The sequence below is a fragment of the Apium graveolens genome, chromosome 3, assembly GCF_009905375.1.
Source record: "Apium graveolens cultivar Ventura chromosome 3, ASM990537v1, whole genome shotgun sequence".
Classification (NCBI taxonomy): Eukaryota; Viridiplantae; Streptophyta; class Magnoliopsida; order Apiales; family Apiaceae; genus Apium; species Apium graveolens.
In genome coordinates, this window is record NC_133649.1 from 275,217,590 (window position 1) to 275,232,382 (window position 14,793).

Consider the following 14,793-nt stretch of genomic DNA (forward strand, 5'->3'; position numbering starts at 1 on the left):
AGCAACCAAGTTGTTGAAATAGTTAAATTCAGTTTTGTATACCAGGCAAGTACGCATGTCATATTCCAATATCAGAATAGACAAATGTTATATACCTGGAATTGATATTGCTGTTAGGTAAACCTTTTGATACATAACTTCCGAATACTCTTGAACTTATTGAGTCGGATAATTTTAGTAATTGTTCTACTAGAACATTGTTCTTATTCCTGATAAATAGTGAATAACTATATTATCCCATTTCACTCTATACAGTGGAACTTGATATTGATATTGAGCGACCAACTAATCCTACTAGTTATCTCGCCATCAGTTGTTGAGATTACTCCGGTACATGAGAAATGGGGAGTTGATTATGAAAGGATATCGATTGATTCGATTCCTTTATGAAAAATATTTTGATTGGATGGTGCGTAATTGACCGGGGAGAACGGTCCAGCAATGGGCTTTGTATTACCTGAAATATGTTTAATACAATTTTGTCCTAATCCTTCGAGTTTCCTTTTTGTTTAAGTACATACCGGCAGTGGCCGATATGTAGCTTTTATTTGAGTACTCGTATTGTGGGACATGAATTCTACGAATCATGATCCAGATTTCAGCAAGTGCAGTCGAACGGACTACTATAGTCAAGTAAAGTTTCGTCTATTCTTTTTCCGGCTCCAGGGGACTTCACTTGACTCACTCTCCAGTCTCCCGCACTGCTCAAGTAAGTGTGTGACTTCGTATGAGGACATCATTCCCTTTTACTCACTCTTCATTCACACGGTTCTCAAAGCAGAGGTGGAAGGTTGGGCAGGAGGTACCACGGGCCCTCTGTCCCACACATCTATCCAGAAGCAAGTGTAGTTCACCGGTTCCACCGAATGCTCTTAGTCTCTCGGCAAAGATCGTGTGAGTGTGCAACTATGCTTCAGATGCTTCGCAAATGGCTGATCAGCATGTGATAGTACGTCCGTCGGATATAGTGATTCCAATCTAAAAACTTATTGCTTACTGTCTATGAGCTTATTGTTAGCTCAGTTTTTGTACAGATATTATTATTTATATCTTGTTCTTCGTTTATCAGCATAATACTGTTATTATCATTTCAAGCACACATATTATACTGCTTGCTGAGCATTTCATAACTCATACTTATTTCATTGTGTTGATCTTTAAGAGAGGGCTAGTGATGCCTCGCATGCTTCATACCGCTAGGAAGAGCATGCCTCTTGAGCATCCTCAGATTTTCAGGTTTCAAATGCCTCAACAGGTAAACAGGTAGGAGCCGTAGGATAGTGTAGTGTATACATTAGTGTGCAATGTAATAATAAAACTAAATTGGGTTATAAAATATATCTAGACTTTTGAGGGTTAGAATAACTTCATGTAGAGGTTATTCTAATCAGGTTTGTAGTTGTAATAAATTATGGTTTGTTTTAGTATCTATTTCATATCATAACTTGTGCTCGATCCTTGTGCATGCAGGGGTCATATGTAGTATTTTATTCCGCTGTGTATATTATTTTATTGTTTAGCAGTTGGTGATCCCCAAATCTAGACCCCGGATTTAGAGGGCGTAACAATTATCGATCTATTTTATTATATTATTATATTATATATCATTTGGATCAATAAAATATGATATGGGCGAATATTTAATATTTATATATGATCTTATAAAACATAAATTAAAGGTAAAATAATTAAATATATGAATTCAGGTCTATTCAGGTCTGGACCGAATTTTCAGATTTGGATCGGTCCGGACTGAAGTGTGTATTTTTCAATTATAGGGATCGGGGACCAGACCGAGTATATTTGGTCTGGTCCGGGTCTTGGACCAATAGACCCGGTCCGGTCCGGATCACAGGTACATACCGAAATTTTGTGCAGTCCTAGTGTCGGTGTTGTAAAAATTGAGAATCAAAACTAATCAAAGAATTACTCAAAAAATCGGGTATTAATCGAAAGGGTTAATCAAAGTGAAAATCGAATATAAATTAATACTAAAATATTATTTAAAATATTTTTAATGATTATACTAGTTACTTATTACCCAATATATATTTATTATATCATAAATTCTATATTTTTCATATTTAAATATAATATAATATTTTTATTTAAATAAATTATTAAATATACTTTGATAAATAAAAACTTATAAAAATTAATCGAATTTCTAAAATTGAATCGGGCGGGCATCTTGTAAAGGGTTAATCGAGTATTAATTAGTTAAATCAGAAATTTTTAGAACACTGGTATTTGTACGATTTTATTATTTTGTTGGGGTGGGGAGATTGCAAATTATGTTCTAAAATATTAAATACATGGAATAAATTGCTACTTTGATCTATTGAATATTTTTCTTAAGAAAGGGGTAATTTTTTAAAATATAGAATTAAAGATCATCTGATAAACAAGTATCCAACAAAAAGTTAAATGTTTATAAAATATAAGTTCACAACAAAGTTTATAAAAAGAAGAGTGTGGTATCATTTTTGGAAATACGTTTTAATTATGAATAATTAGACTTTGCTCGTTTCATATATTTTATTTCGTGTACGTAATGCCAAATACGATACGTTAAGTATTTGTTTGTTTTTTGTTCGTGTATGTTTTGTGTCGTGCTTCATAAGTTTTATATAAAAATAGAAATAAAATAACAAAAATAAAAATAAAAATACTCAAACATTAAATTTTGAGTAAAGTGTATTTTGTGTGTCTGGAATTAGCGTTTTAGAATATTTTTGGATACTCTAATTCATAAATCAGTAAACTATCAACAATCACTTACTATATTAAACTTTATTTTTCGTTTCAGTATGTGTATTTTTGCCAATTTTATTAACCGATATAAGAGAAATCAGGGTTATATTCATCTTTTAAAAGTTATTTTTTCCCCCAAATCAATTTCTGTAGTTAACAATGCTTTTGCTAGATCAAATGTCCTCCAATTTGAGGAACACGAATGGAAAATCACGAATAAGAGCGTGTTTGGTTTTACTCACCATCAATATGAGTTTCTTTTTCAAAATCCCGCCCAGAAAAATTGTATACTCTATTCTTAAAAAATTTACATGAAAATACTAATAGTATACGTTTTGTCGATAAAAATTGAAAATGGACTTTATCGGTTAAATTAAAAAAATGGAATTAATCAAAAATCAGGTATTAATCGAGATGATTAATTGGAGTACAAATCGGATGTATTTTAATAATAAAATATTATTTAAAATATTTTTATGATTATACTAGTTATTTATACGGATTAATCGGATTTCAAAAATTAATTCGTTCGAGCGTCTTGTGAAGGATTAATTGATTAAATTGATAATTTTTAGAATAGTGGTCTTTGTACAAATCTTTTTCTTTTTCAAGGAATTGCATATTATGTTCTTCTACACATGGAATAAATGACTACTTTGATCTATTGAATATATTTTGTGTGAAATGTGTAATTTTTATTAAACAATGAATGAAAGATCCTCTAATAAAATGAGTATTCAACAAAAAAGTTCAAGTTTTTATTAGATCGATGCTCACAAAAGAACTTTAAAAAAATTTTGAAAATACGTTTTAAATCATGAATAATTAGACTTCGTTCGTTTTGTATACTTTTACTTCGTGTATGTAACGTAATATCTCAAATTTTCAGAATTTATTATTATTATTATTGTTATTCACTAACAATCAACTTAGGTTAATTTGTAGAAGGGGTGTTGAATATAAATTAAAATTTTCAAGTTAATTTGTGCATGGGAAAGGAAATATGAACACAGATGTTTATAATTTCAGGTGGGTTGTTTTCGACTTTCCACCTGAAGTTTATTTTTGAAAAATAATCTGTTACAATTACAAATGTAATCTTACAACTGCGGTTTCCAGTTTTTCACTCATAGGAGGAAAATTCTCTAAAGCTCCGTGAAATGAAAAACCTATTTCTTAAGTGAAACACTGTTACTACTTGGTTTACATATTACCAAGTTATAAAGCTTGCTAGACAAAACATATTGCAGTCTTAGAGGTCCAGCAAGGTTGCTTCTTCATTCTCTTTCCCATGATGCTTGACAAATGATGATAGATTTTATCTTGATATACAGACTTGAATATCTCTCCAATTTTGACATGCATGGAAATAAAATGTTTCTTCTTCTTCAGAAACTAAGATCATATGCAAGTTTATCTGGGCTACTCATATTCTTTTATTGAGATTCCCATCGGCCCATCTGTTGTTCAGTCCTAGGTTTTGACCACTGTCATGTCACTATCAATAGCTATAAGTCTTCATAGTTGTTGATAACCATACGACCAAGACCTTCATATCCATTGAAGGTCTTTTGCTACAGCCTTCGTTAGCCACCGACATCCACTTGCTGAACAGTTGATGGACTGATGTAGATAGTTGTTAATGTTTTGTCTTCCCTAGCAGTTGATGACTCACTTCACCTAATCTAAATTACCTGGCACTGAATATTTACACTTAGACATATTATTCTAGATTATCCATTGAGTCAATATGACTTCTGAATGAATAATTGCATTGATGTATGTTTATTGTCTTTCTCACAGAAGATGTTATAATGACACATCATTTTATGTGCTACTCCTCCAATGGCTATCCCTTAGGATGACTAGCAATTGGATATTACATTATGTCTTAACATAATTATGCAAAATTAATTTTGTTTATCATTAGGATTTAGACTTGATTCCTAATAATCTCTCCCAATTTATGACTGATAGAATAACAGCCATAAATTACACCCTTGATGATAACAAAACACATCCTAATAAATAATCATTATGCATGCATAATTGTGATATATTAAGCTTCCTATAAATAAAATATACAAGGAAATATTTTTAGAATAAGATGTTACTCTAAAAGTAGCTCCTTCTTCCTGAGCATATGAGAAAATAGATTTTTTGCTTTGTTGTTTAAAATTCCAAGTCGTCCCTTTAAGAAAGATACATTCATCCTTCACCTAGACAGTATAGCCTCTTCATGAGAATTGTTAGATCTTCATTAATTCTCTGAAGTATATGGCTTTTGACATTGAAAGTGAAATTTCCAGCTGTTGTAGAGTCTTAGTGTGTCTTCATGTCAAGGGTGAATGTCCTTCCTTCAAGAATCCGTGTTTGAAGTTACAAGTTGTTGACTCATTTCTTTTGATCAACTTGTGACTTTTCAGACAGTCTTAAAGTGAGTGCAACTTTTTAACTTCATGGACCTTGTTTGGATGAAGTTTGTTTAGAAGAATTCTTATCTATGTTGGCTAAATATATGATTAAGTCATTTTCCTCAATCTTCTTTTTTTGAAACACAAGATTTGATATTTGAAGACTGATTTGGTTGGATTTTTTTTTTTGTTGATGGCCTTCAAGTCTTTTTGTGAAAAGCAGATTTTGGCAAACTTTTCTTAGGATTGAGAGATAGTTGATGAAACCCAACAACTAAATTATGTTTCTTCCTTGCAGCTGTACTTGTTCTATTTCCCTAGGATTTGTTGAATGCTTATCAACTTATAGTTGTTAAACTAACTCTGTGGCTAGCTTTAACTAGACAATGAATCATTGATTATTCAATGTGTTTATAAATCTTCAGCCTAAGCCAGTTCATAGCCTCCAAGTGATGGAAATATTTTCTCTTATGCCATTACTCCCCTTTGTTGATGCACAATTATCCTTCTAGTGGATTTTTGATGTCCCTTTCTCTCTTAGCTGAAAAGATTTTCAGAAAATATTTACAGAGTTATCCTTAGCTCCCCCTCAGCTAAACATCTTGCTCCCCCTTGGTTGAACAAATCCACATAAACTTTTCTTTTGCTTATTGCTCCTTCTTGGCTAGAGTTGTGATATCTATAGACTTCTCCCCCTCCGCTAGAGTTGTGACTCTTGTAAACTTCTGTTAAGGACATCTTGCTCCCTCATAGCTAGAGTTGTTCCCCCTTAATTAGAGTTTCCTCACTCTTAGCTAAAGTTGCTCTCCCTCAGTTAGAGATGTGACTCTTGTAAAATTCTCCCCCTTTTTGTTAGAGTCAAGGGTTTGAAACAGAATTCTTATCAAGAGCATTGATTCACTTTGAGGATTTGAAAAGATAAACTTTCTTTAATAGAGTACTGAGATTAAGCAGCTAGAGTGTGATAGTCTGGCATGTGCTTTGCAGCAGTCTTCTGGTGTAGCACTAAGGATATTCATATTGCATCCAGATGTACCTGTATTTCTCTCATATTTTCTGTTTTCTTGCATCAGAGGCTCCCCTTGGCTCACACATCTCACACATTACCATCACCTTCTAAGTTAGAACACTCATCCTCACTTGCGGAATTGAAAGAATTTCTCTGCCTTTTATTCACCTCTCATCTTTTGTTTGCCACAAAAGCGGTCTCTCATTCTCACTGTATTCACTCCCTTCCTTCATACCTAAATAATGATTTTTGTTAGTAATCTGCATAAAGGTTGCGGAATGTACCATTATCAATTACTTTAGCTATTGATGCAACAATTTTTCTTGTCAATGGCTGTGCTAGTAGACTAGCCATTGGTGAACAAACACTTATCAACATTTGTTGTCTTGTCAATGGTTGTACAATAGCCATTGATGAAGATAATATGATAGCAGTTGAGAGTGGCATGTTAGTTGAAATCTGTGAAAAATTGATTGAGATTTTAAAAGCACGGTTTAATTGTTTATGACTGAAATGAGATACTAATATTCCAACATATCATATAGGGGATAATGAATATTAGTATTTTTGGAATATGTCTTCACCATGAACTCAATAATTAATATTATTTGAAAGAATTTGTGTTTAACCAACATTCAGGTGAAGACTCGATGAGCTGTGCGGGTGTTTATGATAAGTTAATTTCATAATTGATGAGTTTGGGTTGTGACTTTTCATTAATAGAGGTCACATCAATTTGAATTTAAAAAATACATTTTTCCCAAGAATTGAGATGCCTCGTGTTCTAAATTGAACAGTTGTACTCATAGGAGGAGTAATTCAGAATCAAGTCATTCATGTGGTTATGTGGATGTGTTCTTCATTTTCATGAAGCTCCAGTACACTAGAGGGGATTTCAATGTATCTTTCACTTAGATAACATTCTCAAACCCTGCTTCCCTTTGTAAAGGACCACCACAAATGTGGATTTCGTAAATTGATAAATCACGTTAGTTGAACTTATTGTCTTAATACTTCAGTAAGGTATATCTTAGATAAAAAAATTTAGTGTTATTGTTCACTCAAGCTGAACCTCCATTCGAATATGAGTGGATTTGAATGATTTCCTCTCAGAAGTATCATTCTCAAACCATGTAGCTATTGCAGGTCTACTTGCACCTAAAATGTGCTAGATATCCAAGGTCTTCACTAAAGAGTGATGAAACCCTTGGTTTTAAAATCGCTTCATAAAGATCTATCTCAGCATGTAGCCTCTAACCAAATCTGGACGGGGCTTCTGAGTTGGAAATCACAATGCAAGCATTGTATTTTATGAATTCTTGGTTTAGCAATGAAATTTATTTCTAATTTGGTGCAAGAAACTCAAACAAGTTAAGCTTCTTGATTACAAAGAAATTTTTTATCTTTAAAGAAAGGTTTAGTCAAAATTGAGTTTTGGCAACATTTTCTTAGTGATAGAAAATGTTTCAAGTGATATGCTCTCATTTGTTCGAGTCAGTGCTTCACATATAACTCCATTGGTTTGTGAAGAATTCCATGAGACAACTACAAATATTTAATTGAATCACTAGTATCTTTGAGGGAGACAACTATTGGGTGCACTCAAGAATGGATACCAGTTGGTTTTGCCTCAGAGAGGCTTACTATATCACTCGACTCACATGTTTAGTTTTTTCTGACTATTTTCTTTGTAATTCGATAACTTGTGTTTTGGAATTGAGATTTGAAGGTGGTTAATAACTTGTGGGATGCCTTAAAGTTACTCATTTAAGGTCAAGTTATTTACTTCTGGATAACATAAGTGATATTGTTTGTTAGTTTAAACATCTCTTATGAAATAAGACTTGTCAAAATAAAGTTATGTAAATTTGCCTTGCCTATTTATCACAATACTCAAAATATAATCAGATTAAGAGTTAAAAATAATTGCAAGTCATAAAGATTATATGTGCCAATAGACTGAACATTCAACTTGAATTATGTATGAGTAACTCAGATTAAGAAAGAGTAAGGTGATCACTGAGAAGATGCTAATTGTTATGAGCAAAATTAATTAGCATGAAATGCAGTTAATCATTTGCCAAAAATTTAACTGAACTAGTAAACATTATTAGTGATATCAGAATAGCACATAGAGATCATTTAAAACAGGAACAAATTTATTGATAATTACAATATGGTATACATATGAGGATAACAGTTCTTAAACTAGGATGGCTTCTATTTCTTATTAGATTCCTTCCGACTTTCTTCCATAAGAATAACAAGTCGAATGATTTTTTCCTGATCCATCAACCTATCTCTTTCCCTCTCTCTCTCTCTCTCTCTCTCTCTCTCTCTCTCTCTCTCTCTCTCTCTCTCTCTCTCTCTCTCTTTCTGATTCTAGCAGCCTTGACTCCAGATAGAGAATTTCAAGTTGATGATCCACGAAGAGAGAGCGAAAAATATTTGAAGGAATTTCTAAGACAGGATAGAATGTTCCTTCAATAAGAACTTTGTAGGTTGTGTAACACGTGCTGAATTCCATTTGAGTGTTCAGAGTGAGTGAACACAGAATGAGGAGAACAGCTTGTATAAAAAGATATGGAGATGAGATAATACAAAGCGACATAGTGAAAATGAATGGACAAAACTAATAAACGTATAGAAGAATAATCATTTACTGTATTTTCGAGACACGAAATCATACCGACTATACTGGAGCACGCAACTCGAGAAAATTAGTTAACCATAAAACATGCAAGTATGTCTGTCTATCTAGTCATATACTCCAAAAATCATCATGAAAATGACAAGAAATGTGTGAATGAAAATTATCTAAGCATAAGATTTATAATTTTGACTAACCAATCTTGGAGGAAGAATCTTTCACTACAAGTCTTTTCCACTGTACTTCTCTTAACCTGCTGTCTTAATCAACTTTGCACCAATTTCTTGGACAGTCTTTAAGAATACTTTTTTGAAGGCTTATATTGTGGATTCTAAACACAGACATTTTAGGAACTTGACCATACAAGAGACATGATTAGATCGTAATTAGGAATATCAAGACACATTGTAAGAAGATAACTAATTCACACTAGTTAGTTTTAAAATATTCATTGTTAATCTCATAATTTAAAAGAAAATATTTTTATTATGATTTTCCAGTGATTAACAAATGCTTTATGTGTCTTGCTGCATTGATTCCTAAGTTGTAGTTTCATTCTGTCATTGACTGAGTAGTGAGACAATTCAATAAAGAAATTCTTAAAACTTGCTCTGAAGATATGACATTGAGTCTTAGTGAAGAAATAGTCATATATAAGTTCAATAAGATTTTCACTTCTAGAATATGAGCAAATTCATGAGTGAAATCTTTACTGCTACAGACAAACTTTATAGATAAATGAGGTTAAGTTATGTGTGAAGATTTTGAGTAACAACTCATAAGCATATATCTATGAAATTAATCTTCTATATAAATTAACTAATAATAAAGTTTATCACACCATGGAACACACTTATAAGACTCAATATCAGTATTTATCGGTTCCAGAATGAACACTGATATATCAATAATCATTTTTATCATCACTAATAAATTTTGATACATGATTAATGATATAAATAAAAATATTACAACTTAATTTTAAAATACAAAGTTTGGTGAGGACTCTGCATCTATGAAGTTATGTTGAGTTGTCGACTCATAGCCATTGATAAACAAATATATCAATGGCTAAGAACTAGCAGTTGATATAATATGTTTATCAATTGCTAGATAACATAGACTTCAAGTGTTCATTTTGACTATTAATGGCTAGAATTATTAATTGATAGTTTTAGCAGATAAAATAAGACTCACACAACCCTAAAACTGATATTGCATATCAGACTAGAATTATTCATAGACACTTGTTTATTTGATAACATGTAGTATGATTTCATCCTTTGATATATAGGCAGGTCATCAAAAATCAAAACAAGTAAGAGACTATACTACAAACATCCATATTGTGTGTTATGACTACTAAATGTTAGTGTTTGTGCCTTAGAGACAAAGCTAATATATTTTATTTATGACATTTGGATTATTAATGTTCATGTTCTATCAATTATTCTTTTAATAATTTATTAAGTCCTATTTTACTATGATATAAATATTAGATTAATAAATATCCTTGAAATATGATATGAATTCTATATCTCTAAGTATGTGACTTAGAAATGAGATTATGTGAATAGTATCGATATTCCCAAATATCCCTAGTCGAGTATTTTTTTAAGGGACAATAATAATGCATTAAGACAAGTGTGTTTGTTGAATAATGATCAAATTTCATTGATCATAGGTATACAGATACTAAAGTTGAAAACACAAGAAGATGTAAATATACATGGTACTGGATAGACCCAATATGAGATTCTACATATTTGTTGTGTCATAAGTAATTCTCACAGTGATAATGATGTAATGGTCCTTCGACTTGAAATCATTATATTTCTACACGATAATTAATATACTTTGATTATATCAAAAAAATTCTTTGACCGGGTAATGATAAAAGTAGACTTCGGGTATATTAGGAATCGTGTGAGAAATATGAATGATCTAGAAATGATTTAACCCTCCTAATTTTGGAGAGATATTATTGGCCTCTTGTGTGAGGTAGACTATGAAATGCGTTGTGCCGTACTCAAATGTTGATCAAGGAAACCTGGATTAAACCATGAAGAGGATGACACATAACATGCCTCGAGTTTAATCTATAATTTTTTTAAAAGGATTATATTACATTGTACATTATTCACGAAATGTTTAATAGATCACCGATTTAATTATTATTATTTGGGTAACAATGATGTATTACTAGATGCCGCTGATTGTTTACGATTTTAAATTAGATTTAAAATTGTTGTCAACGTAATACTAACCTAACGGGTCACATAAAGAATGATTGGAGGATTATCTAATTTAAATTCATATTTAAATAAATGTAAGTAATTCAAATATTTTGTTATTAAATAAGTAAGACTTAATTAATTAAATAAATAAGAAATTCAAATTTACTATTAAAACCAAAATTGAGTTATTGGGTGTTTAAGTAAGACTTAATTAATAATAACTAGGATTTTCGGATTTATTAAAACTCTAAATTAGTTTAGGGTTAGAAGACTCTTGCCTATATAATATCTTTTTAAGCCTCAACTAGGGTTTTTGTAATATCCGGGATTTATCGTGTAATTATTTTTATAAATAAATAATTATTCTGTGATTATTATATGAATTATTGGTGAGTTATCCGTTGAGTGGTATCTGTATTTGAATGTTTAAATGTGATAGAATTTGAGTATTTTAATTTTTATATATCTAAAATAAAGTATGGATAATTGTGATATTTTTCCAATTAATTTTTATGTTGTCATATAATTTTATAAATGATTTATGGATTTAATAAATTATATTTTCTGAGTAATTATAAACTATTTTGTATAATTGGGAACCTACCGACTTCAATCGTTTTTACAACCTGGAAGTCTCGGGAAAACTACTTCCTACCCTAATTGCAATATTCCGAGCATTTTCCATGTTTTGACTATTTCAATCCGGAGTACGGTTTTCCCTGTGCGGGTCCCGGCGCAAAATTTTCGATACAATATTTGTTTCGGTAAATCGATAAAACCCGTACTTTCGAGAAAAGGGATACTTTGATTAAACTATTATATTATCTTCTCGTAATTCGTGTAACCAAAGCGCTGAGACCAAGTCTGTATTTTACGAAATGTGTACTTTTGGATAATTATCCTAAAACCAGTAATGATTTGGATCTATTTTATCAAATAAACATTATAGTTTATATCCAATATGATCCAACGGGGTACCAATATTCCGTAAATATAAATAACCCTTACTGTATTTTATTTTGTATAAATAATCATTTGCAAACAGTTAAATATATAATTTTCAGAGAAAATCCATATATTCATAATAGTTCTTCGTAATCAAACCTAAATTTCAAGGCGTTAGCGATATCTGATTTTGGAGTTCAAGTAACCAAATCGAAGGTATTGAAGTGTACAATCAAGTCCTGTAATCCATAATACTGCAGAATCATCCTGTAATTTTCTATATTTCTATTTATTTTCGAATTATTTTGGATTTAATTATGAATTTTTGAGTTTGATGTTGGTTGTATGATTTGATGATTGCATGTTGTAGATAACTTGATTCTGATCATTTTGGTATGTCATAATAATCATTTGGAGTTCAATAACATGTTCAAAATTGAGTTTAATCTTCGAATTTCAAAATTAAGGTTCTTAATTCGTATGAATATTTTCAATTAAAATTAGGGCTTTTGATCTATGGGTTATTAGATTGATTGGTAGGTATGGATGTGTTGAGCTTGGAAAGATGAACCGATTGGTGGTGGTCTCGTCTACAGACGATACCGGAATCGAGTGGTCGGAGAAAAGAAGAAGCTCGCAGTCCGGCGAGTTTTCTTCGAGTTATTCCGGCCAACTCAGAGGTTATTTGTTAAAAGTAATTGCACGGTTAGATTTCTGGTGTTGAGTAGAGTAAATCTGGAGGAGATGGTGATGTGAGGATTCCAGGAACGTCTTCTCCGGCGAGAAAAGACGTTTTTCGGCGACGGGGTGCAAAAAATGCACTTTAGTCCCTGAAGTTTTGAGAAGGAAACAGTTAGGTCCCTGTAGTTTCAAAAACTTGCAAATTTTGGATTCTTGTTTTAAAAATTTATAAAAATCATATTTTCTATTTATTTTAATTTCAAAAATTCGATTTTAATTATTAAAAATTCCAATTTTTTTTATTTTAATTCCAAAAATTATTTTTAATTCAAAAAAATATTTGAATTATTTAATTAATTAATTTTAGTTTATAATTAATTAGTTAATTGGTCAATTAATTTGAATATTAATTGATTAACTAATTTAATTAATTTTAATTAATTTTAATTAATTATTTAAATATATTTAATTATTTATTTTGATTTAAAAATTCTGAAAAATAGTTTTGAGTTTTAGAATGTTATTTTAAATTGTTTTCAAAGCTCGATAATTATTAAAAAATAATTTTAAAATCAGATTCGGGTATTCGAACCCTGTTAATTGTTTATAAATGATTCAGCGACCCGTTTTCACTCTGAAAAATGTTTAAAAATTCGTATTAAATATCTTAAAAATTATTTTAACCCCGAATCTTCTTTTAAAAAGTATTTATATCGAATATCTTACGTGCTATGTGTTATATGTGATCTGATTGGTGTACTATATGCATATATGTATATTATTTGACTGTTTTAATCGTAACTTTCAATCCGTAAGTCGGATTTGGGTGAAACGAAGGGTAGATAGAAGCTTGTAACGAATAGAATAAAGTGAAAAAGAGTATTGATAGATACTTGTGATGTTTAGCAGAGGAAGCGAGGCATAGAAAGGGGAAGTAGATAGGTAGTAATTAGGAGACGGTGAACGAAAGCAAGAGAAGCGTTAGTAAATCGAGATAAGGCAAGTATTCTCGAACCTTCTTGTGATATATGACAAGTGTTTTGAACCTTCTCAAGATATGTTCTATTATATATATTGCAAGTGCTTTGAAGTGTTAAACCCTAAACCTTGATTCCAGATATTGATCTTTAAATCGTAAGCCTTATTCTTTGTGAACCAATGATTGTTGAATACCCAGATACGAACCATAAATATACGATACTACTCCACAAATACATACAAACCAAATATGAATCACTGAACCGAATTGTTTAACATACAAAACCTTCATACCTTATACATCAGAAAACTAATCTTTATAAATACGAGACCTTGATTTCTCTGTTATCTGATTCTTTTATCGGCTAATAGCCAATCTCTGTACTTACCTTTTTGTACCCTTGTAATGATTGCAAATCACCGTATGCTTGACGACCAATGTTGTTTATGATTCTGTTTACTATTTTACATTATTTATTATGTTATTGTTATAGAATTAGATTGTTTTATAATTGTGGACCAGATTCGTGGTTGGACCAGATTGGTGGTCATGTTAGGCCAATGTGTGCCTTGGATCCAGCAATTAGAGAAGAGTTGTGTGCCTTGCTCGGGGTTAGTGCGTGACTGATCAGCAACCTAACCTTGGTTTTTAAAATAAAAATTGAATATCCAGTTCTAATCATTACTTATAAAGAAACTTGATAACTTAAATCATTTCACTTGATCATTGTTTAATCTCAGTATTGTCACTGTGACTTGCTGAGCTAGTTAGCTCATTTGTACGATTATGTTCATGTTCTTTTCCAGTTAAGAAGGAACCATTTGGTAGCGAGGATCCCCAATCAAGTGTGCGAGCTAGGACTCCAAGTTGAGACAGAATAAGCTAGCTGAAGACTTTTGTAATAGCTTAAGTTGAAAGTTTGTAAGAATTTTTAATATTCAAATGTAAGTCTAAATAGTTGGGATTTGGTACGTTTGTAATATAAGTAAGTTGTGGGTTGTGTGCATACTTTAACCTGTTGCGATCTGTGGATGAAGGTAAGTAGGTTCACTAAATATTATTATTATCATCAATATTGTCATAAGCAGGTATATATATATTGTGTGTGTGTATTGTGAACCCCA